The following is a 27,527-nucleotide window of genomic DNA, read 5'->3' on the forward strand; positions in this document are numbered from 1 at the left end:
TAAATGCAGTAGTTTGTGATTTGATACTTAAAAATCAAGACTGAAGAGCTACACGATCTTATATAATGCAGAACTAATAAGTAAGACCTAAAACAAACTGAAATACTGTTCTAAGTAATACATTTTATGCTTGCATGAAGTGATAGATAATGAAAGGGAAACTGCTATAAAAAATTGGTACTGAAACCTGGAAATCTTTGTGAGTTGAAAGATGTGCCCTGGGATTCATGAAGCTTGTGCCAGGTGCAAGCATAGCACTGGCGTTCCAACACCAAATATGGCCGGCGAGCGATCCAGGTATGAGCTGTTTCCACGTGCACTACCTGCGTACGCTACGCCCACACAGCTCCCAGCCCCTGTATGCTAATTACCCCATTTGCAGCAGTGTGGCATGCAAATGAAGGTATTTAGCAATCCAGGAAGTGGTGCAGGCGTAGTGTAAGCAAACAGAAATGTAAACCGTAAAAAACGGTTTACATTTTTGCAAACATAAAATCGGAGCCATGACAGCCAACTAAACACATGTATTATATTGTTTATATATGCAATGGCTAAATATATAGCCATTGGCATAAAAAACATGTACAAAATATAAAAATAACATTTAATTTTTTTTTCACACTATTGCAAATTTTAAACACAGGGTAGTGGCGCACAAATGGGATCGCAAGGAAAATAGAAAAATATAGAATAAAACACATATCATGATTTCCCCATAATAGTCAATGGCAGGCATGTTACACCACACCATGGTGCAAGGATTGCTAAGGGGCTGTGACAGTGTTATGCACGGTAGCTAGGAATTAGTAGGCAATTCCATGCAAATGAGAGGAGTAATAGTGAATCAGAGATTCCCCGCTGGTGTAAGGTGCACCTCACAGCGTTGCGTTATAACACCAAGGTGTGTCCTAGAGATAAAGATGACATCAAGAGAGGGGTGTGTCACCTTTGCTGTAAGCACATTGGAGCATTGCTAATCCGGTTTGTCCATAGCTAAGCAAAGCTGCAGGAAAGGGATGTGTTGAACTGGCTATAGCTTTGCTTAGCTGAGAGCACACAAGGTAACCGAGTATGCATGTGAACGGAGATTAAAACGCACTTAAACTCAGTAAACGGGTTTGCGTGCCATGCACTGGAGTTGAAACAGGAAGTATATAGGAAAAAAATAAGGAAATGCTGCAGCAGGGAAATTGGAGTACAACTGGCTAATTAACACCTAGGAACCTGCAGTGGGCCATTGACAACAGCTAACAAGGTTGCAAGCAGCTACCTGCAGAACAGGAAAGGGGAGGGGCTGTACTGCAAAGAAAACAGTAAAGTGTCACAGCAGAACAAAGCAGAATTGCATTATATCAGCTACAAGACACATTTTGCAACACATGACTGGGTAGGGAAAGTACAAAACAAGAAAGTTGGCAGGTGGATGCATGCCTGACAATGGGAGGGGATCCAGGTTTAAAAGTGAATTAAAGGGCAACAGATTAATCAAGGATGGCAAGCATAACTCCACACTACAGGCCCCACACTTGCAGTACTCACTGTAAAACCCATAATTAAGATACCCTGCAGCTGGAATTGCTCATTCACAGCCAATGACATCAGCAGCATCCATAGCACAATAGTATGAAGTGTGAAAGCACCTCACACACACTTGTGTATTCCCATACACTCTGCACCATTGGTGTATACATATGGAGAACTTTTAATATGTACATGTTAGGGGCTGCCATAGCTTTGATCCACCAGCATGTGTTGGAGACTGAAGGTGGTGCGGAGGATGATACTGACAACCACCTCAGGTACCAGAGGAGGAGAAGAGTGTTCAGACCCAGGGTAACCTACCAGGAGCTACATGATCTGGAGATAGTAGAGTGTTACAGGGTGGACAGGGACACCCTACAGCAACTTGTGAAGCTATGCCGGCCAAGCCTCAGAGCCAGAACAAACAGAGGGGAACCCATCCCAGAGGATATGAAGGTATGTGTAAGCCTGAGAATACTAGCCACAGGTACCTTTCAAAGGCCAACTGGGGATATCATGGGGATCTCACAGGCATCAGCATCCAGGGTAAGTCATCAGTTCCTGGATGCCATGTTACCACATGCCAATGAGCATATATACTTCCCCTGAATGCAGGAGGAGTTGGCCAGCAATATGCTTCTGTTTCACCGTGTGGCAGAATACCCGGAGGTAGTGGGTGCAATAGATTGCATGCACATACACATCAAGTCACCACCCAGTGAGCAGGGTAGGAACTACATAAACCACAAGGGATACCCCTCCATCAACTGCCAGGTCATGTGCAATGCTCAGGGCATTATCATAGATGTATGCGCTGGCAGCTCTGGAAGCTATCACGACTCCCACATCTGGCATGCCTCACAGCTGTATACGGTATTTGACAGGGGGGACAGCCCATATGGCCACCTGGTGGGGGATGCTGGCTATGCACTAGAAACATGGATGATGACTCCGGTCAGAAATGCACATACACCCACGCAAGAACGCCATAATGAGGCACATGCACAAACCAGAATCATCATGTGTTTGGAATGCTTAAATCACAGTTCCATTGCTTGGACATATCTGGTGGAGTCTTGCAGTACTCTCCAGGCATGTGTGCCCACATCCTCATAGTATGTGCCATGCTACATAATATGATCCTGCGGAAACAGCTGCAGCAGGGACAGAATGGTGAAGACCCTCACAGCCCACCACCATTGCCAAGGGCCCCACAGGCAGAGAAGTACTCAGACCATGAACACCCTGAGCCAGCCCCAGTAGGCAGATGGAGGTGTGCCCAGTATGCCCATGCCTTGGCAAGGAGGGAATGTATAGCACACACACTGACAGTGTAGGCACCTAGGGACTGACACCTTTTCACCTGCATACACAGTAAAAATGGATGGCACACACACAAGACTACCTGTAAATTGTCATGTATAGGCAGTCTACTGTGTGCATCCAACATAGGCAGCCCTCAACTATTGAACACAACTGCTATTGGCACAAGGTAAGTCAACACCTGAACAGTAAATTAAGCTATCAGCATGTGCTGATACTGTATGTATAGGTGCATACGTTCATAGGTAGGTACTTGGCTGACTGCCTGAGGACATTCATAAGCCTAGCCAAAATGTGTCAGCTTTTGCCACCCCATTGATTAACTAATTGTCCCTCTGTGGAGCAGAGCCAATGACGGGATACCTGGGGTGTATCTACTCTTCAAGGTTTCTCTTGAAGAGTGTTAGTGAGGGGCTCTGTATAATGTAATTAGGGATGTTGTTCCAAAGTATGGGGAGTTTCTGTGACAGGAATCTGTCCTTCCAGCATATTCTAGCTATTGTTGTGGCAAGCTTTAGCTCACTACAGGCTGTGGCTCACTGTGACATGGATTCCCATAGGTGGAGCATATCCATTAAGCCTGAGTTGGTCATGGCTTTGTTGGTCAGCAGAGATCATCTCTGAGTAAATGGGATGCCACTGAGTAAAGCAGGAGTTTATTCAGTCTGGCTGCATAGGACATATGTTTGAAGCCAGTAATCCTATTTGTGAGGTACGTTCGTGGACCTTCCAGCTGTCGGAAGTGTCTTCTGAGGTACAGCCCAAATGGGTTATTATACTCTATGATGGGACTGATGAGTGACAAGTAAAGGGACACTATAACCTCAGTAAGTCTAGATGCGAAACCTTTAGTAATCAGATGGCCTACATAGAAGGATGTCCTAGCTACTTGGAGATATGATTGTCAAAAGAGAGATCACTATCTACTTTAGTCCCTAGATCCTTTATTACCTCATCTGTATTAAGGTGGCTGCCAGTTATGTGTTAATATGTGGGTGTTTAGTTTTTCCCAAATGGAATGACCATGTAGTTTGTGGCACTTAGCTTGAGGCCATGACTTTGACACACTGTGTCGGTCTCTCTGAGGTCCTTTGAAGGATGTCTGTGTCAGCTGGACTGTCAATTATAGCTCCCAGTTTGCAGTCATTGCCAAACATGGTCTGCCATAGTCCACCTGTGTTTGCCTGAACCTCTGAGAAGTTTATGCCAAACAGTAGGGGTCCCAGGACTGAGTCCTGTGGGACACCAGTTGTGGCTGGTTAAGAGTTGGAACTGGAGGCTGCTAGTCTTACCATCTGGGTTATGTGTGTAAGCCTGTTGGCAACCCATCCTGTGATGTATGGGTTCATGTACAGGCTGGTGAGTTTATTAATAATACCTGAGTGTAGAATGGTGTCAAAAGTCTTGGCGAGGTCCAGGTAGTATGTGTGAACCACCTCTCCCCTTATCTAACACCTTGGTGACTATCTGTAAGACGTCAAACAGGTTCAGTAGGCATGATCTGCACTCAACCAAGCTGACCTGGGTTGGGTCAAGTGTTTGGAGGTTACCAATGTCTTTGTTAATGAGTGCCATGAGGATGCACTCCATAGCTTTGCAGACCAGGCTAGTCAGGCTTATGGGGTGGTAGTTAACATGGTCAGTTGTGTTTCCACCTTGGTGGAGTGGAATAACCATTGCTATGCGCCATTGTATGGGCATGTAGCCTGTGTAGAGACTGAGGTTAAAAAGTTTAATTAGGTGGGGGGTTAGTTCATCTTGTAGTGTTTGCAAGACGCAGTCTGGGACACCATCTGCCTCCACTGATGCTGTGTTTTGCCATTTGAGAGGGCTATTTCCACCTGTGTGTCTCTGATGTCTGGGATACTGTACATTTCGGGTATTGTTGTGGGCTCTTTAGGGGGTGAAGTTTGCAATGAATGTATCTGCAAGGATGCTGGCAATATCAGTAGGTTCAGTATATTTTGTGCTATATTGCACTGGCACAGTGCAAATCTGTGGGTTACCACTTAGATCCTTGACATAGCCAAAGAAGGCTTTGTGGTTACCTTTCAAATCCTTGCTTATTTTCCTGTTGAAGTTAGCCTTGGATGATTTCATGAGGGACCTAAGTTTCTTACTAATACTGGTCATGGATGTCTGCCCTTCTTGGGATTTGCTGTTTTTCTGGACTACTGTCCTAATTCTATTGTATAGCCTGTTTATTGCAGAGGTTCACCGGACTGGTGTCCTTGTCTTGGAGGAGCGAGTCTTGGTTTACCAGTGATGGCACGATCCATACATCCTTGTAGGTGCTTATAGAGTGCATTTGTAAATCTTTCTGTATCTTAAGCAGTGTTCTCCCTTAGCGTGGGGGCTGTGAAACCTCCCACCTTTGTCTTTAGTAGTGTGAAGTTAGCTGTAGGAAAGGTTTTCACTGTGGTTTCCTTGGGTGGGGGAGATGGTTGGGTGTGGAAATCATCAGTGAATAGTTCATGGTCAGATCTAACCAGTGACCAGTGTACCTCTGCTGTGGTGCACCTGTCGCCCATGTTGGTGATTACCACTTCTAGTATGTTTCCACCTCTCTTTAGGGAGTTTACCATCTGATACAGGGCATTTGAGGTGATAAATTCCAGGAAGTGCTGGGCCTTGAAGTGAGTACATGAGTAAGTTTCCAAGTTAATGGTAGGGCAGTTGAAATCGACCAATACCAGGGTGTTCGGTAGGACTGTCATGTTTTCCACTGACTCCAAGTAGGTGGAGTGGTGGTCCTGGGTCATGGAGGGTGATCTGTAGCAGGCCACAGTTTGCATTGCAGTTGTGGCTGTTGTTAGCTGCACATGGATGATCTCAGAGGTATCATGCTGCCCCACTAACCTGGAGGTATAGGTATCCCTGATGAATATGGATACACCCCCTCCATGTCTGTGTCAGTCCATGTTCTGTGGCCAAAATGTGTGGTATGGGTTGTAGCCCGGTAGTGCTGGTGTGCTCTCAGGAGCCTTAAAACAGGTTTCAATTACTCTACAGATGTTGACGTTGTTCATACTGAGAAGTGCAGTGAGTGCGTGCATTTTGTGATTACAACTCCTGGCGTTGAGTAGCATAACCCTCATTGATTTTGCTATTGTGCTGTTTATGAAGGTGGGATAGATGTTGGATACTTGCCTTAAAAAAGGCACCATGGGGGCGCCAGTAGCCTTGGCCAGTATTCGAAAGCCTAAGGCTGACACATGCAAGCCGTTATGGTATTGTTGCATGCATGTTTCCCATCTGTGCTTGTTTCTCATCTTTCCTGTAGGTAACCTACTGGTAAGCAATAGAAAGCCTTAAACTGATACAAGTCTTCTAGCTTCCAAGATAGGCTTTTAGAGTGATTAAGTATCAGTGTTCTGTATGTTCTTGCTGTACTTAACTGTTTCCTGACTACATGGTGATTTTTCACTGTATATTGTAATCTGAAAGCTCTATTTATTCACATATTATTTCTGTGATGGCCTGCACTTTAGAGATTCACAGATAGGTAGTAGACTATCTGCCCAAGGGCATTTAGAAGCATAGCTACAGTGTGTTGGCTTTCTCTGCACCATTGATGAAGTAACTGAGCCTCTGTCAAGCATAGCCAATGAAGTGATTCCAGGCAGAGTTGCCGGAAGCTGTTAAAGACTGGGGTGGCGGAGGGTGATAGGGGCATTTAGTGATCTAAAAAGGGCATGTTAATGTGAAAAATCAACACCATTCAATTTCCCCAACAGGTCTTGCAGTTATAAAACTGGAGGAGCTCCCCCTCCCCCTGGCTGTATGGTTCTGGGACACATGATCCCAGGGGTGTATATTCTGTTACCTATTCACACATCAAGGTTTCTCTTGAAGTGTGTCAGTGAGGGGCTATGCCTAATGTAGTTAGGAATTTAATTTATAGTCTCTCATTTCATTTGTTATGTTTTTATTTCAAGAGTAAGTGAAGCTTAGTAGGTTTGGGCGCCTCCGCCCTTTACTTAGCCTAGCTTATACATAGAAATCATCTAAGTAGGAAATAGGCCGAAACAATGTTAATGTCAATAGTGTAATGGTTACAGCATTCACATAGTATCTGTGCATGCATGGTTCAAATCCCAATAAAGTTAGAGATGTTTTTCATGTTAAAAAGTATACCTTAACCACAGCTTGCATATTTAGGTAGTATTTTTCAGTATAATAAACATTTGAAACACCCATATAAACCCATGTGTGCCGGAGAGTAAAGTCAACAGAGATTGTAATGTTATGTAAGCACATAGTGAGATGTTACTTCACTGAAATGTATATATCCTGAGTAGTTAGCAGATGTGACCGTGTTTGCGTGCACAGGTTATACATTTTTAAATGTTAACTGTGTTTAACTGCTGCTTTAATGTCACACAAACACTTTTAAACATGCTTACAGCTGCTTAAATGGGCGTTATTCTGGAGTAAGAATCATTTTTAAAGCATCGCAGGTCTTGAACCCTGGACCATGCACACCATAGTCATGGGACTTACCACTAAGCCACCTAAGCTGTATACATGTTTCATGGTCTTTAGACTACACCTTTTACTATAGGCATTTCACAGTACTGACCACAAATTGGCCAGTCATTTTGTGTACATATGTACAGTACATTGTAATACTGTAATTTGTGAATCAACATATTCAAGTTTACATATGTATAACTGTTAAAAATTAATAATGACTATATATATATATATATATATATATATATATATATATATATATACATGTCAGTGATGTCTGCACATAGATATAAATAAATATATATATATATATATATATATATATATATATATATATATACAGTTACATCTATAGCCATATATATAAACATCCATGAACACACTTTGTGATACAGAAGCAATCCAAAGGAATTTAAGTGTACACAAAATACATGCAGTTCTGGTATTATAACTATTAATATTAACTTAATTCACCATAGAAGGGGTGGTTGTTGTGTATGTGGAGATTGGGGTGGGGGAGGAATGATGGGTAATGAAATTATGCATCAAGGAGAGCCTGGGTTGGATGTTCAATAAGTGAACTGGAGGGGTATATATGGAGTATGGGGACAATAAAAAAGGACACAAAACAAGAACCATTCTCATCCATAATACACCCTGTCAGGTCACATTGCAACACTTAATTCCACAAACATATGAACATTAACATGTATCATACATATATACACTAACTGACTGTCACATTTGTTTTCAGTAGTGAGGAATGCCCGTATATTCTAAACACCATAACATTTGTACATATCTCAGATGCCTTAGTGGTAAAGTTAATGACTGTGGTGTTCATGTTCCCGGGTTCAGGACCTGCAAGGGCTGTTAATTTATTTTGAGGGCCAGAATAAAGGCTGTTGGATGCAAGTTGATTAAGGCACTTTTAAGCAGTTGTAAGTGGTTTTGCACGGGTTTGCGCAATGGTAAGCGGTGCTTAAACATGGTTAAATGGATAAGCGCTTCACAGGTGTAACCTTTGCTTAACGTCACCCAGACCATGAGCAAACTTGCTTCCAACTGCTTAAATGTGTGTTAATCACACTTTCCCTACCAGTGACTGCTCTGACAGGTAAAATAATAACCACTTCCAGGATTAGAACCTGCAACCATGTACACCATCCTCAGAATAACCTACCACTAAGCTACCTGAGATGTACCTATGCCAGTTGTGTATTCAGACAGGTTAAAACACAAAAGAGAGGATTGTGTGGAAATAGGACAAACCGCCATGTACCCAATGAAAGGTGTATGCTATACATATCTATGTGTGTATATATATATATATATATATATATATATATATATATATATATATATATATATATATATATATATATATAGATGTACACACACACATATATATATATATATATATATATATATATATATATATATATATATATATAGGTTCATAGGTTCATAGGTTCATAGGTTCATACTAGGCTATCTGCCCGAGGGCATTTACAAGCCTAGCCCATAGTTTTGTGGCTTACGCCACCCCTTTAGTATGGGGAACTATACCCATTATTTTGCTGTGCCTCTGTTGAGCAGTGACACTGAGGTAATCCCTGGGGTATATCTGCGATCTCCCATCCATTGGTCAAGATTTCTTGAACAAGGCCAGCGAGGTGCTCTGCCTCACATATACCGATTTTGTTCCACAGCATAGGAGTCTTTGGGTGATGAATCTATCCCTCCAGCACGCCCTATTAATAGCCGTGTCGAGGTTTAAGTCTCCCGCCTTGTGGCTCTGACGGATCTAGATTTTTGAGGTGAAGCATATTCATCAAATCTGGGTTTGACATGGCCTTGTATGTTAGGCAAAGGTCACCTCTGAGCAAGTGGCGACTGAATAGAGCTGGAGTTCTTTCAGTCGGGCAGCATAGGACAGATGTTTGAGACCCTTTATCCTTTGGTGAGGAACTTTGTGGCCTCTCCAGCTGCTGCAAGTGTCGGGTCAGATACATTCCGAATGGGGCATTGTACTCAATCATTGGTCTGATGAGTGATGAGTATAGGAGACTATGACCTCCTTGATCTAGATGAGAATCCCTTCATGATAAGGTGGGCAATGTAGAAGGTCTTCCTAACTACTTTAGCTACATGGGTGTCGAATGACAGACTACTATCAACCTGGGTCCCCAGGTCCCTGATAACTTCTTCTGTGCTCAGTGGATTGCCACCTATTTGGTAGCTAGGGGTAACCTTGTTTTTCCAAGGGTATGACTATGCATTTTTGGCATTTAACTTTAGGCCATGGCTCTGGCACCAGTTATCCGCTTCTGTGAGACCCTTCTGAAGGATATCTGTGTCAGATGCTTACTATGGCGCCCAGTTTGCAGTCATCTGCAAACTTTGTCAGCCATAACCCTCCTGTGTTTGCTTGTACTTCGGAAAAGTAGATGCCAAACAAGAGTGGGCCCAGGACTGAGCCCTGTGGTACACCACTTGTGACAGGCTTTGAGTCTGACATAGCGCCAGCAACTCTGACCCTGTGGGTTCTGTCACTCAGCCAGTTTGCAACCCATCTTGTGATGTATGGGTTAACATTTAAGCTGATGAGTTTTTCAATGATACCCGAGTGGGGTATTGTATCGAAGGCCATCGCCAGATCAAGGTAGGCTGTATGAACTGCCTTTCCCTCATCAATGGCTTTGGTGACTGTTTCGAAAAAGTCAACCAAGTTTAGAAGGCATGATCTGCCTTTGACAAAGCCAAATTGGGATGGATCCAAAGTCTGCAAATTCCCTATGTCTTTATTTATGAGGTCCATTATGATCCTCTCCATGGCTTTGCAGATAAGGCTTGTCAAGCTAATGGGCCGGTAATTTCCAGGGTCGGTGGAGGCACCGCCTTTGTGAAGTGGGACCACAGTTGCAGTGCGCCACCCCTGGCACGTATCCAGAGGTAAGACTATGATTAAACAGCTGTCCTAGCTGTGGGTTTAATTCCTTGTTGAGTTCATGGAGCACACAGCCGGGGACACCATCAGGTCCCATGGATGCTGTGTTTTTTGCTTTGGAGAGAGCAGTTCTCACTTGGGCGTTGGAGATGTTTGGGGGCTGCAATCGCTTGGTATAGATATCTCTCCTTTGGGGGAGGGGGAGTTTGCACTGAACCTGTCAGCCAGTATGTTGGCAATGTCTGTAGGATCAGTAATCTTCACATCATTTTGAACTAGTTCTGAGCATATCTGGGAGTTTCCTCCCTGGTTTCTAACATAGCTAAAGAAGGCCTTATGATTGTCTTTTGAGTCTTTAGCTATTTTTCTCTCAAAATTTGCTTTGGATGATTTTATGAGAGCTCTTAGTTTTTTAGGTATAGTGATCAAGGGTGTCTTACCTTTTAAGGATTTTGCTCTATCTTGTAGTAGCTTCCTCCTTTTGTTGTAGAGTTTGTTTATGGCTGGGGTCCACCAGACTGGACGCTTGCCTTTGGTACAAAGAGTCTTTGTTTTGCTTGGGATTGCCTTATCCATGCAGTCCTGCAGGTGCTGGTAGAAGGCATTTGTAAGTGATTCAGCGGCTTGAGTACTGTTTTCCGCCGGCTCGGGGGCCTTAAAGGAGACCACACTAGTCTTTAGAAGTGGCATATACATATATATGTATATAAGAGAGAGAGAGAGAAAGAGAGAGAGAGATAGACAGAGATACATAGATACATGTCAATATATAGAGATATACATATATGTAGATATATAGATAGGTTAAAACATCTACACATCTATGGAGGTACATATAAACGTATGCAATAATATATATTATATATCTATATGTATCTACATTACATCTCCCCCACATCCAAACTAATTACAATAATACATGCTGTCATACCATAACCAATTATTCACCCACTGTACATCTGCTGAAACCTTGACATACCTGGACAGAGACACACTAACATGCCCCTATGTGAAATAGTTGCTGTTATACAATGGAACAGCTGCTGATGTTACAGGGTTTGTTTGAACTAATCCTGTTTCAGAGGGCCGAAAAGTAATTACACCAGGAAGTGTTACCAATTACTCATTATCAGCACAGTATGATACACATTTACACCAAACTAATGATGTCTGGTGAGCACACTGTAAACCCCCTAACATTACATGCATAGCCATACAGCCTTGAGCTGGTCAAACATCCTGGCCAGACTGAAACATATGCAGAAGTATTAGGTACAGACAAACCCTGCACGAGTAGCAATGTTCAGAAATATAACAACAGTACTCACATTTAGACCAAATCTTCTAGGCATTACACATAATATATTTGTGTTTGTCTCCATACAGCTGTTGCAATAGATTTCAGACAACACTTCCAGGCTGTCTTCCTCACAAGTAAGGCAAAGCAACAATGCCCAAGAGGAGTACTCAATTATACTCCACTGTTGCCATGGTATTGGCTAATGGAGTAGCTGCACAGCTGATGTGCATGTAATTACCTACTTTGGAACACCAATTGGTGATCAGGATAGCACGTTACTGATCTCTAACTATAAAAGGATGCCTTGTCACACATTCAAACCATCTGTATCTACCTGCAGAACAGTACAAAATACCCAACAGAAGACTGAAACACAAACCGAAAAAGATTAAAATACCAGTCAATAACACCTCCAATTACGAAGAAGGTATGTATAACATTTAATATGTCTGTGTATGTAGTACCTGTTCTGTAATAATTACAGTGTAATCAATGCATATAGTGGAAATAGCTATCTTGTAGTGATGTATTGTTGAGCAGTAGTAATGCTTGTAGTATTCTATGTGTGTACTGCTATAGGTCACAAGGCAAACTCCTCATACACCAGAAGGGATGATATATATGGGCTTGGAACTCACCAATTCTTTTCCAGCCACTGTCAGTGTCAGGGTTGGTCCAACAAGTATGTGCTATAACAGGGGATAGCATATGTTGATATATTGTAACAGTAGACATATGTATGGGTGTATTAGTGAGATGAACATGTCAAAGGTGGGCTTACTGTGCAAATATGATTTGCATTGTGGGATATTGTGCCAATAACTGTGTAATGTACAGTATTCTAGGCAGATCTGTATTCCATTTTACATAGCATTTCTGTTATGTTATGCAAACATTAGTTATGTCTATTGGCAATTACAATACTCAATAACCGGATACATATGAATTGTATTCATCTGACAGTTTAGCAGCATGATAGTAAAGAAAATTGGAAGAGATAGGTAACTATCCATGCACATAAGACATGTAATATCCACCTCTCTAGTATTGTTTGCAAGCAATAACAGCTGTGCATGTGTACACGTTATGCAAATGTCTAGTGACTCTTGTTACAGGGCTCGGCCAAATGGCTATGTGCACACCTACATAGAGTGGATATTGAGAGTAGAGACACACTGGTTGAACTTTCATGTTTGTGTAGCCTAACCTCTCATTGCCAACCTAACAGCCGCTTGCTAATACTGTATGTAAGGTTGTGCACAGTACTGGTAATGAAACAAGTTGCATATCATCTTTAACTCCAGTGTAACATCTGCAGTAGGAGTGTAGGATGTAGCAGACTGCTGCCCATGTGTAATAGCTGCTTCATAGGTGATGGCTTACACTATCTGATTATATCCTGATCATGTTGATAGTGGCAGCAGAGTCTATTGATACTTGACTCTATTTTGGGAGTGGGTGTCCGTGCCCAACAGAGCTCATGGTTCTGGTGGATATGTGAGTATATACCCAGAAAAGGATACAGACCTGTTGACACTTTACATCATCTGTAATCAACTATCAGGATGTGATGTGCTCCTCAGATGAGGATTGCTGCTAAAGGTAGCTACTGTGTTTCTGTAATAGCCAGTGTTGTCACATCCATAACACAAATATTTACTTGTGAGCATCACTGTCTAAAACATCTTCATAAGCAATAAGTAAACTAAATACAGTACTTGGTAGTTGTAGTACTGAATGCTCATACAGACATGTCCACTAGTCAGCTACTGGTGTTTACTAATGTCAGCATTGTGTATGTGGCTGTCCTGGGGGAATGTAATCTCTATGCCATGTACACTGACAATCCCACCTAACACCACTCCCCACACATTGTCTGGGATGCAGCTACAGGGGTAAGCTGGAAGGCAGACCAGGCTACAGCCATGACTGGACTGGACAGTCATGAGGTGTAGGTTAACACATACCCTTACCAGAACACAGTAAGGACACCCACACATACCACCAGAAATCACACGCATTCACAGAGGCATCTAAGTATCTGGCCAAGCAAGAGACCTCCCAAGCTGGAATAGACAGACAACAAAATACACAAACTGTATGACATAGTCTGCCAAATTGTGCCACGCCTCAGAACACGTGGCCAGAAACATGCCCAACAGTACTCATTTGTGAATGCAAACTATAGCACTATGTTACACACCAAGCTATACGAGGGCAAACATATTGTCAGCTGCCTGACTGCCATGATTAGCCACATACCCATACACTCAGACCATCTTTTGAACTATACACATGGCTCTGGCATATTCCATGTTGTTGTGTAGGACCTGTGATGCAGTAGCCTGGACTGCATGGAAACACACATGTAGGAACTGTCAGGTCTTGTAGCCCATGCAGGTATGTCCCAAGGCCTGGGTAGCATTCTGCCATTGGCCAGAATGATACTGCAGTACAGGGACAAAAGGATTGTATTCCACAATTGTCTAATGTACTGGTGTAATTCAAAGGGTATCCAGTATCTCTCTGCCTGGGTTAACATGGTTGACAGACCATGACGCTTTGCCAGACAGGGCCTGCACCTGTCACCCCTGGGAATCTGGATACTGGCTAGGGCTCATGCTTCCCCTATAGTGCCTTCATCACACAAAGTTCAAGTGAAAGTCCACTGCTGTAACAGGGACAGACAAGCAATAAATTGCGGGTCTCACTACTCAATGATACATTTCAGAAACTCAATATGCACTCACATCAATACTTAACATGGAGAACATATCTGTGCAGTGACTGAGATATGGTTCAATGCTCCGGAGAGCACCCCTGCATGACCATGTTAAAACACATACCTCATCTCTTGGCCATTATCCTTTATTGGAACACACAGGCCACAGGTGTGTCCATATTCCTGAAGGATATGTACACCCCCATGTTAGTTGCACTTGCATAACTTCAGATGCATTATGCTGAGCAACTAACTACCTTTGTGCCAATGTGGAATCCAAATTGCACCTTGGATAGATCACCCACCATGCCTCAGAATTCCCAACTGTCATATTGTGCTGTAATGGGGAATATTAGGTTTTATACAGAAAACCATAATAACGGCTACTCTCAACTATCCCATTATGAACTGAGAAGACTCCTCATGTACCAACACTTGTGCTCAATGCATGTTGGATTTCATTAACCCCAATGACCTGGATCACCATAGTTATACAAACAGGGCTAACAGTATGCTACACATAGTCAGTCTCCAAAGCCAATGTTATGCTTCTTAAGAGTGAAGTGGTGACTGCCATGGCACCCATGCAGATGGACAATGCATGTGCAAATGCTGAATCCTACACAAATGCACTTTAAGCACTCACATAAGTATAGTGATTGTACCATTGAAACAGATCCAGGATTCAACCAAACACAAACAGGAAGGTAAACTGGTGGTACCCTGGCTTAAACCATACCACAGAAGGTAGTAACTGTTGCAAGAGTGACCACACATGAGTGGAGATGATCCCTGGTCAGCCTCAGTAAAATACAGATACACCATAAAAAACACACAAAGCTACTGTGAAACTAATCAGACACATATTATGAGGCCAACCACAGAGCATTTTATAGCTGTGGCATGAATCGTAATGGCAACAACAAGACCTGCAGTGCTTCACAGCACTATGGCATGATAAGTACTGCACCTACAGAAATAGCACTTGTTCATCCAGATAGGGTCTTGGATAACCTAAACCCACTCTCACCTCCCCCCCAGCAGGTACACATATTTATATATCCATGTACACTACAGAGCCCCTGTAATAATAACTATGCAGGTACAAGCTGCACTCTCTAAAGCCATACATACAGCTTGCATGGGACCTGTCAACATCCCAGGGTGTATTTTACACAAATGTCAGAACAAGTTGCTCTCCACATACACATCATGTTTAATCATAGCTTCATGTCAGGCTGTGTACACACTGAATGGTGCACAGCAACAGTTATCACACCCCACAAAGGGGGAGACACCACTGATAATGGGAAATAGTGCACTACTACCCTGCTGAGTCTGGTCTGTAAGGACATGAACCTTGAAATCAATACAGATGTAGATGACAGTAAGGTTGATTCACACAGCATATCATGACCTTGCCAGGTCTTAGGACACCATCACCCATACTGTGTTCCAGCTACACTCAGTAAACTAGGTGTATATACCTATGTCACAGGATTGGTTGGCAACTGGACTGCTGGCAGAACCAACACTACAGAAGGTGTCTGACTAATACTCGCACATCAAACCAGTGCCAGCTACAGTAATACAGGGTTTATTCCTGGTACTCCCCCTCTTTGTTACCTATACCATACAGACTTACACAGAAGGCATCTGCCTATTGAAGTTTGCAAATGACTATAAGCTAGGAGCAATAGTTGACTCAATGAGTGCTGCGGGCAACATACAGAAGGGCCTTTGTGGGTCAGATGTGTGGTGTGTGATGTATGGCCACAATCTGACAGCTAAGTTTTGCATTGTCATCCCCTATGTTAAAAACCCTGTACCTATGAACTACCACCTAGGCAGTGGTCAACATAATGGAAACTGTGTGTGTATGAGATGCAGCTGGACAGTAGTCTTTCCTTTGATGGTCACTTCACCACACCAGTCAAGTAGTTGTAAGTGGCACCCCTAATCATGACAGGGTGCCATCCATGAATATAAAGATTGTTGTTCAGCCATACTCAACACTCAAGTGACCCATAATAAATCACATATTTCCTTTAAGGGTTATTGGCCATGTTCAGATGGCCTACACTGACCTTCCTAAACCTTAGCTCCACTATGTAGCATGATGCCTACCCTGAATAAAGCCATGTCCAACCCAGAGATGTTGGACATGCTACAGTTACACATCCTGATTTCAAATAAACACATACTTCATGGACATTCACCTTTCTAGTACAAGGATCATAATATGCCTGACAGATCCCTGTCCCATATGCTTTACATACTCCTGCCATACTATGCATCCCTGTCCAGCAAAGCTGCACATTGCCCCTCTTTGAGACATGACAAATATATCAGTAACCCTGTGGATCAGTTCTGTGGCACTGCTTGAACTGGCCACTGAAAGTTACCTGTCTGTTGGCTACAGTTAGGTAACCTTTCAGCCTAGGATCATAAATGGCCCAGGGCATATAGCCTACTAGTTCACTATGACCATACATGCTATAGTTGATATCCAACCCTGCAAATACCATCAAGGTAACCATTGTCCCATGCGTTTCACATGTGCAACACAGGTAATACATGACAGGATGCTATACTGCTGTACAGTGCCATGTAGATGTATATGGCAAAACACATAGATGTAAAACTTTCCATGAGCGAGTCTGCAGGGTCACAGGTCATGTTCCTTAAGGCTGTGTATGACTATATATGTGACATATACACAGCATTAAGGTCACTTGCATTAATGTGAACACATCCAGGCATGTGCTGACAGGTAAAGACACCAGTACAGGCAAACAGACATGCCCACATCAAGACAACATCCACATAGAGTATGAGCAATGTCATCACTTGACACACACATATATGGTGATGACATCAAATCTCCAGCAAGTGTGAAATTTGTGTGAGTTAAACATGTCAGTGGTATTAGTGTCATGCAGATTTGCAAAGACATATCTGTAATCATAATAAATGTGATAGACATGTATGTGCAGCTATACTTCTGTACTTCTCTGTGAGTTACTGTGACCTGTCTCCATCATTATGTCTTCCAGTTATGCTGCATGCCAGGTTGCCACCATACACCCACTTGGAAGATGAGGTCCTCATTCCATACCTCCTTGACAACCATGAAACACTCTTCAGCCATGTGCCACAGGATGCACAACAGCAGGATGCCCAGTGGGAGGAACTTTGCAGGAGGGTAAATGATGTTGGCAGCCACAATCGCACCTATCAGCAGGTGCGCCGACACTGCACCGACCTCATTAGATGGCGAAACAGCGTGCAAATGCAATCGTCAGGGAATAAGCTGCCACAGGTGGGGGGCCACACACCCAGCCCCCACTCGCACGTACCAAGGAGCTACTAGCCAACCTGGGGACACCTGCAGAACTCCATCCACAAGCTTTAGCTGATATTGTGGAAGTGGGTGTCTCACAACCACTGACAAAGGAGTTGCCTGGTAAGTCACTACTACACATATAACACAACTATATTTCATATAGTTACATGTGTTACTGTACAATATTTAACATAACATCATATGCAAGGCATGTATGCACACATGCCACATACTATAGTTTGCTACTCTATGTATGCACAGATGTGCATACTCCATAGTATAGTCTATTGTACTGGCTTATTTGCTAACATGCACATTGCACCCTGTAGCTATCACACAGGTGTGGATAATGATCTACCTACTGTGACACTCCTATTTAGGTACCTCTGGCATTTCGCAGCGACAGCAGCCTGTTGCAGGTGAGATTGTTATTATTTATCAGGCTTGATAATGCACAGATCATATTAATTGCATCCTATCTGCCATGTGGCCATTTAACACATGTACACATTATGTATGGTGGTCCTGTTAATATGTACAGGTCAGACCTGCAATGCATCACAGTGGTTACTCGTGGAATAATTGAAGACTATATGAAACACCTACACTAAACCTTACAAACTGTCATTGCCAGATGTGTGAACAGCTGTAAATACAATGGTGGAGGTGTGGTTCACTGTAGGGACATGTACTACAGATCAGCATTACACATGTAGGGAATACAAACAGTACTATACAGAGAGCATATGTGTGCACACACTCTAAGTGTTTTGGAGCTGGAGTATGATCAGCCCACAAGATTCACTCTTGTGGATTATACCCTTGCTATGAATGCCACACAATGTCATGTGCTATCTGATATGTCCATGACATTTTGTGGGTAATTGAACACTGGTTAACTATCCTGAAAAACATGATATCTCACATCCCAAACATGCTACCATTATCTGCATAACCTTGTCCTCAGTGGAGCATATGACATCTATGGGTGTATATCATATGGGACAACACTATCATGTGAAATAGATGCCCATCACAACCATTGGACAAAACATGTTTACACATGGCCATGGAGGATAGCCAGAGACATGAAGCAACACACACAGTAGATGGGATGTACATGTGTGTACACCCTGTTGTACATTGGCTCGACACAATACAACTATGGCCTTTGTGTAATGGTGATATTGCAGATGTGACACACTAAACATCATACAGGCCTGTGCACAGTTTGTGTAGGCATGACATCAAACTACCACATAACATGTCTTGAACATCTTGAGTGTGTCACGACATGAAAGCTTTCACCTATACAGTATCCAAATACATACATGTGTTGCACAACATACACATACAACCACATCAGGCCACAGATACAGTACATTCACCTTGCTGGTGCCAGAAATCACTGTCATGATTGCTCCTCATGTGTGTGAGGTACACAGATGGCATGTGGGACATGGAGTACTGCTACATTAGCCATGTCTGGGCATAGTTGCCAGACATCAGATATGGTTGCAGATGTGCAGGGGTGTCATCTGTATACCCTTCAGTGACCTGTGTCACACATTCCACATTAGGGTTTAGTGTGTATACACCTCAGTGATGTAGGTCACATTCCACATTAGATATGTATTGTATCTGAACACAGTCATGGCTATGAACTGTGTCTGTAACTCACACTGTATAGCAATAGTGAAGCCACATGTTGCCCTGCAATGGATATGCACATCAGCTTAATGTGCAGTATGTCACTGTATATCTGTAGGGCGGACTGACAACATTGTGTCAGCTGAAGGTCCATGTTAGTATAACACGTCCCTGCATTGGGACACCATTACCTCACTGTATATTTGAAAAGACACCATTGTGTTAAACATGAATGCATGTCATTCAACACATCAGCGGAAGACATGTCATACTACATGTGATTGGCAAGGACATATGCCACACATCAGGCTGGTCTACATTTAACCTGTGCTGGTCTGTGGCACCATTGCAAAGTAGGGACAGCTATGTCAAACATGTGTGTACTGCCACATGCACATTGTCAGTAGACTCAACTCAGGGGTAAACAGAATAATGTTGAACAGACATGCAGTGCTTTGGGGGAGATATGCAAGCTAGGGCTCAGGCAAACATAGTATTCATTAAACATACAAAAGTAAGAGCAGTGACAGTACCACAGCTGGGAAATTTATTACAAAAATAAAGAAAGAATCAAAACAAAGTTACAAAGAATAAATCATTACAAAACAGTGGTAAGCACTTTCAGGGATCTACCCCTTCATCAGACAACCAACATACCCTTCTGCTCATGTCCTCCTCACACATAGGGGCAGTGGCCAACACAAAGTATCAGTGGCAGATGTACACAGGTCAGCGATGGTCTGTTAAAATGTGGGATATGTTGCACAAAACATGGCAGTGCGGTGCAACGGTGCATAGTGCGTGCATTGTGTTGCAGGTTTGGGGCATAACCTACTAGCACAAATGGTGCAACACAGGGATGTATGCTAACTACTGCTATTATTGTGTAAGGTGCATGCTTTCAGCTATAACACATGCATGCTGTTGTGTGCAACTCAGGGATATATGATAACTACCACTATAATTGTCTAAGCTGAATGCCTTCTGCCATATCATGTGTCTCTGTCTGTGTCTGTCTGTGTCTGTCTGTGTCTGTCTGCCTGTCTGTGTGTCTGCTTGTCTGTCTGTGTGTCTGTCTGTACTGTGCTGTATAACTTGTAATGTACAGTTCTTGTCTGCCCCTCACAGGTGTTGATGTAGTTGCGTTGCCCTCCTGTGGCCCACCTGATGTTAGTGTCCCCACAGACTCTAGCAGTGATAATGAAAGTATGATTGAGGCACAGGCAGGGTTGTCAGGGGCTGAATCTGTGCCATTGGTTGCCATTCCATCTGTATCCTCCCTCATCCCAGCACACAGTTCTCATGCCTACACATACCCCATCACCAGTGGCCATAGTGGAAGGACAGTTGGTGGGTGGTAGCATGGAACAGGAATGTGTGGAGACTATGGAAGGTGTGCCTGCATACCATGATCCCAGCCAACTGACTGGTGATGTCCCACACATGCATGTCCCCAGGGCTGCTCATAGGAAGACTTCTGGCCAACATGCCCCTGCAAGACATAGTACATCAGCTGGTGTCACCAGACTCATGTTTCAGGCTGTAATGGAGGCACAGGCATGTGCTAAATGGCACAACAGAGAAGGTCTGAGGCTTCAGAGGGCTGCTGTCTGTTCTTTCACTGACAACATCCAGGCAATTGCAAATATTCACCATCATCTTGCAGATGTTTTGGATAGACGATTGGGTGACATGGTGAGAGTCCTTGACCATGGCATGTCAATCCTCAAGCATGGAATGTCTGTGCTGGAACATCTGGTGGGAGTGAGGCATCGGGCACATGGATGTAGGCCAGCTACATTACCTGTTGAAGGTCTACATGAACATGCTACTTCACATGCCCGCTCCCATAGTGGTGGTAGCAGCAGCAGTGCAGCTAATGTTGTGCTGTCCACACCAGGACACAGCAGGCCATGTGCACATGGTCCTGGATGGTCCCAACAGGGACACGGTTCCAGTGGAGATGTGTCATCAGACAGTACCCAATCTGGACCTCTGCCTGGTAGTGCCTGTGCAACCCCTGGCAGGTGCAAGTCACATGGCCATGGCCAGACACCGTGAACTGTGAAACCTGCCATGTACAGTCTGCAGCTGTCAATAATACCCCTGTGTAGGCCAGCCACATGCCAGACCTGTGTGCATACATACACACACACACCAGAAACAAATGTAGGGCACCTCAACACACACACGCATAACATCCACACACGCCCAATGAAATAAAATGCCCTAACCGACACACATGATGTCATCCAATGGTGCATCCTAGGCCTCTGGCAAACATTATCACCCTGTGCATATAATGATGCCTGTGCCACATCCCTGTCATCCACACCATCAGTGCAGGGACATGCTCATATGGTCTGATGCACAGGGTAAACATACTAGGAAGACAATTGTAGATTACCATTGTTGAGTAGTGCTGACAGGCATCAGACATACCATGTACTACAGTTTTAGAATGCATTTTGTACTTTTGACAGTATGTATCATGTGTAACAACAGTAACTGCATGTTGATTTTGATGTTCTGCCTTCTTCTTTCAGGTGTAATTGCATGTGCCGGGGGATGTCAGTGTTTGCAGTTAGTGTCCCATATGTAAATGTAGACTACTCACAGGTCAGTATGACAATACCTGCATGCACTTTGTAGCTTCCACATCACAGTTATAATCTCCCAAGTTCCAAACATGTTTACTGATCTAATGATCCAAGAGCATGATAGCTGTGTAGTAAGCTACTGTGGCCAGAGCCGTCACATCCATAGTGCGTGACATTACAGATATAGTTACCTGGAGTGGGAAGGAGGTAAAAGAGTGGTTTAGCAGATGACAAAGGTAAAGGCCAGTGGAAAAAGTGGTTTCTCATTGGGAAGCAGTAATACCCACTCTTATGACAAGATGCAAACACACATACACACCCACACACTCAGGGATTCACAGACACAGTAACACACCCACACACTCAGGGATTCACAGACACAGTAGCACACACACACACACACACACACACACACACACACACACACACACACACACACACACACAGTTGCCAGTGTTGGGATGAGAACCCCTGCCTATGTGTAAATCATCATTATAGTGCTACGCAATTAGAAGACGAGCCACAGAGATTACACATGTACAGGCAGTCAGAATAGCATAAGATCGAGGACATCAACAGGGATACTAGATTGCGGTGAGTGTATGTGGGGAGGGGGGTTCATCAGTAGGCTATGTAACAACAAGCCTCATCCCAGGGCATACATGTTTACAGCTGGTTAGCATGCCCTCCTAAGATTGATGACATCAACAGGGATACTAGATTGCATTGAGTGGATGGAGGGAGGGGGTCTTATCATTTCACTGTGGTAAAATACAGTCATACTCCAGGGACCAGACAGCCATGCACACACACACACATGCGCACACACACACACACACACACACACACACACACACACACACACACACACACACACACTGTGGCATTCACAAAGATATACACCTATGTCACACACATATACACTTGACATGTGTGAGATTCAAACCCCTGCCTATGTCTTGCTTTCTACATTTCACTCTGTACAGATGTCTACAACAGTGTACAGGAAAGTGAAAAACATTTGGGATGTATTCCCCACCATACGCAACATATATGGACACACACACACCCACATGTGCCAGTACTGTGAATCAAACACCTGCCTATCTCATGATAGGTATTACAGAGTTACAGCGCTATTGCACGTGCTACAAAGTGTACTGACTCTTTACTTTGCAACTGTGCTGATATATGCACAATATATGCACAGGGGAGGTGTTACTGTTATAGGTGTCAAGAGGTTTGCCTTCAGTGTCACCCTTACTGCATTCTACGTTGTGTCTTCCCCTTCAATTAACAAAACCATAGCTTAGCAGTTACACAGGTTATTGTAGGAATGGTTGTAACACACCTGTGAGTTGTCCTCAGTAATCATTCATCTGCAAAGTAGCCCCACCACTTAATAGTTATGTCCAAACATCTGTCCATACCTAAAGTACAGTTTACTGTACTTTGAGCATATCACCATATACAGTTGGCAATGTTGAGGCTGCATTGCAACTGCATGATGTACTAAGACAACAGTCACCTTCAAACGTCCGACACTGCACACACATGGAATCTAAACACACATCAATACATGTACACATATGCAGTCTCCATCAGTAAGTGGACTAGCAGGTCAAGAGGATACATTCCACAGCTTCCCCACACCATGTGTGAAACTCAGCTGAGCATTACACCATAATGGATGTTGTATTCATGCACTGGTAGGACACACAACCACCTTCAATGAGTAGCCAAGTGTACATTTATGCCAACAGCACATATCAGCAAGACACGCACGCACAGCAATATTCCATGTCATGATCCCACAAACTGTTAATTGACAGTTCCACTGTGAAGCCAGGGCACTGTAGTGGTCAACAGTGAATACATCATATTTGCCACACACACATCATATTTGCCACACACACCTTATGATTACTGGAAGAGTGCCAGCAATGTGCTCAGTTTGAGCTAGGCATTACACTTATTCAAGCATCTGTGAGGTCTGTGGCTTATAAACATCTCACCCCAACACATTCTGGCTATTGTGGTAATAAGGTTATTGTCCAGATAGCACAGAGCATGCATGGTTTGCAATTGTTGACATGGGGTATATGTAGGAGCTGTGGGTCACACATGGCTGTACATGTCATAGACATATCACCTGTAACTACTCAGGAACATACAGAGCATAGCTGTATTTCCCTGAGTCTGTCAATACAGGCCATGTGTGTAGGTCCTATGATCCTGTTATTTGGGTATGTTTGTAGGCATTACATTTGGTGGACATGTCTAATGACATACATGCCATATGGATTGTTGTATGATATGATAGGTGTCATGGGTGACAAGTAGAGAGATAATATTACCTCTGTCAACATAGATATCAAACCTTATGTACTGTTAGCATTCAGCAGCCATGGACCTATCTTCCATGTGCATGTGTGTAATGAATGTAGCCACCTGTGTGTACAAAGGACAACAACAGCTATGGTATTTTAATTTATGTTGTATGAGCGTGGGATGTACATATCCGGGGCAGGTACATCTAGGTCATATCCAACCATGAGGGTGTTGTTTACTGGTGTTCAGCAACAGTCAACTGTGTTAATGCTGACAACATCCGAAGGACCCTGGTATGTGTACAACTGACCTGGTTACAAACAGTGGTATTATTGCATTGTATAACACATTATGCAACTGTGTCAGTACATGGGTACTTTGCACAGTTGATGTAGGGCTGGGTACAGTACACCAGTCAAAAGTAATTTGGTGTTGTACCATAATATTTCATACCACATTTATAGATGTGTATTATTAGTCTAGGGACATGATGGTGGATGTATATGAGGATGCAACCTAGAATGCAGCTTTTGCTGCTCTCACTTGTATCTGACTCATCTGTGATGAATTATGTTGGAGTAGTAGTCTTTACTTGTGAGTAGCCTTTATGAATATGTGGACACCACCACCTGGAGTAGTCTACCACTGTTATGGCCCACATGTCTGGATCTGAGTTATATGGTGGTAGTGCTATTGTGCACTACAGAGCCTTCAGCCAGGTGTTCCTCACTGCACATATGTCAGTATTGCCCATTGTAGGTTCTACATTGAGCAAATGGATTACAAAAGCCACACATCTAGCACTGATTAGCATAAGCATCCAATGCAATTGTCTTGTAGGTGTCAGGGTGTTACTTCTGTGTTTAGGACATTTGCCTTGGAATGGCACTATATGGGTAAATGCAACCTAGGTATTATCCAGACTCCCTTGAATCATGGATGCATGTGATCTGTGACAAAGGCTTGTGTTCTTTCAGTCATGTCATCCCAGAATGACAGACACTGGACAACCTCATAATTACAGCAGGACATTGGCTCATTGTTTTGGTCAAGCAGTTGCCACTCGTAACATGACATCACTGTGAGTGGCAGTATTGTGCTTGGTATCAAATGCTACATCTAAGGTGACGGACAGCAGCAGACATTGTGTAGATGACCAATGTCAGATATACTTAGTGGAGCGGTCCTGCTAATAATGACAGCTACTAACACAGCCAGAAGAGGTCATCTTGACACCTGCACCTCAGTACCATTAGACAACGGGGCTCACATATTATGCTTGCACATGCCATTGTTCCAAGTGTAATGCCACTGTCCACAACCTGATACCAATGTATGCCTTTCAGGGCAGCAATGTGTGTGACACATGCTGTACTTTGCATCCACCTGTGTGTCCCATTTAACCAATTGTCTGTCACTTCTACACATGCATGATTGTGTATACTTCATATATATATATATATATGGCAGTACTTCATGTGCATGTATGCATGTGTATCACACAGCACAGATGCAGATATATCATTTACAGGCCACATACAGGTGTCTGGTAGTAAACCTGTATGATGTGCATATATACTGACAGTTAAGATGTACATAGCTGTAAACATGTGTGTTTACAATAGGAGTCTATTACAACGTGTTCTGTACATCTAAGTGTATGAGCATGCCCGCTGTGGCCTTCTGTGGTTAGAATCAGAGTGCATCCCAAACAGCCCTGTGCTACTAAGTGTATTAGCGTACCCACTGCCACCTTGTGTAATTTGAGTCAGTGCATCCAAAAAAGCCCTTTGTTTCTAAGTGTATGAGCATGCCCAGTATAACCTTGTGTAGTTGGAGTCAGAGTGCATCCTAAATGGCTCTGTGCTACTAAGTGTATGAGCATGCCCACTGTCACCTTGTGTAATTGGAGTCAATGCATCCAAACAGGTCCTGTAATTCTATGTGTATGAGCATGACCACTGTAACCCTGTATAGTGATAGAAGTTGTCCATTCCACAGATGGGCATACTCCAGTTCAGGGCTTGTTGTGCCACAACTATACCTCTCAGGCCTACCTATGTCTTACCTGCAGATGATGTGTCTTGTTTGTGCATACAGGTTGTAATAGACTCCTACTTTAAGCTCACAGGTTTACAGCTATGTACATCTTAACTGTCAGTATCCCTGTTGATGTCCTCAATCTTAGAAGGGCATTCTGAGTGCCTTGAAATGTGTAATCTCTGTAGTGCATCTTGTAACTGTATAATACTGTAATAGTGATCTGTAGAAAGGCAGGAGTTCTGATCCCACCACTGGCAACTGTGTGTGTGTGTGTGTGTGTGTGTGTGTGTGTGTGTGTGTGTGTGTGTGTGTGTGTGTGTGTGTGTGTGTGTGTGTGTGTGTGTCAGCAAATGCCTGAGTGGGTGTATTTGTGTCTGCATCCTGTCATGACAGCGGGTTTTACTGCTTTCCAAAGAGAAACCACCTTTTGCACTGGCCTTTATCCTTTGTCATCTGCTAAACCACCCTCCCCCTCCCCACTGCAAGTAATCAGTCCTGTGATATCACCCAGCTCAGAAGCAGAATCAGATTGTGTAATTGCATGGGTTCTGTGGCACATACTCCAACTGCATACCCCTCTACTAGTTACCTTTACATAGGCAAGACTTGTAAGCAGAATACTGGCAAGTGTGTGTGTGTTTCTGTGTGTTTGGCTACCCTGTAGCCAGGCATACACATGTGTTATGTCTTTTAACATGCTGCACACCATGGTAGTCATCTGTGGTGAGTGGAGTCTGCAAATTATTACATAGGAATAGAAAAGAATAGACAGTCAAGAATGATTACTGTTGGGTATGTTATTTTCCTGTGCCACTGTCGAGCAGTGACACAGAAGTGGTCCCCGGGGTGCATTTCCATACCTATCATTCCCCCACCCAAACTCCAAAATCCCCTATCATTCCCCACCCCAAACTCCACATACACAACAACCATCCCTTCTCTGGTGAACTGATTAAGATTTAAATGTTATAATACAAGAGTTGACTCTGTTTTGTGTACACGTCAATTCCTTTGGAACCCTTCTGTGTCACAAAGGGTGTTCAGACATGTTTATATATATGGCTATAACTGTGTCTGTGTATATGCATATATATATATATATATATATATGTGTGTGTGTGTGTGTGTGTGTGTGTATACATATCCCGTAAGAGTATATATGTATTTAGTATTTAGTTATAACAGTTGTACATATGTAGACTTGTCTATGTTGTTTCACAGAGTACAGTGCATTCAAGGGTACTGTACATATGTACACAAAGTGA

This window comes from Protopterus annectens, chromosome 6.part0 (genome assembly GCF_019279795.1).
Source record: "Protopterus annectens isolate FY-2018-M chromosome 6.part0, PAN1.0, whole genome shotgun sequence".
Lineage (NCBI taxonomy): Eukaryota > Metazoa > Chordata > Ceratodontiformes > Protopteridae > Protopterus > Protopterus annectens.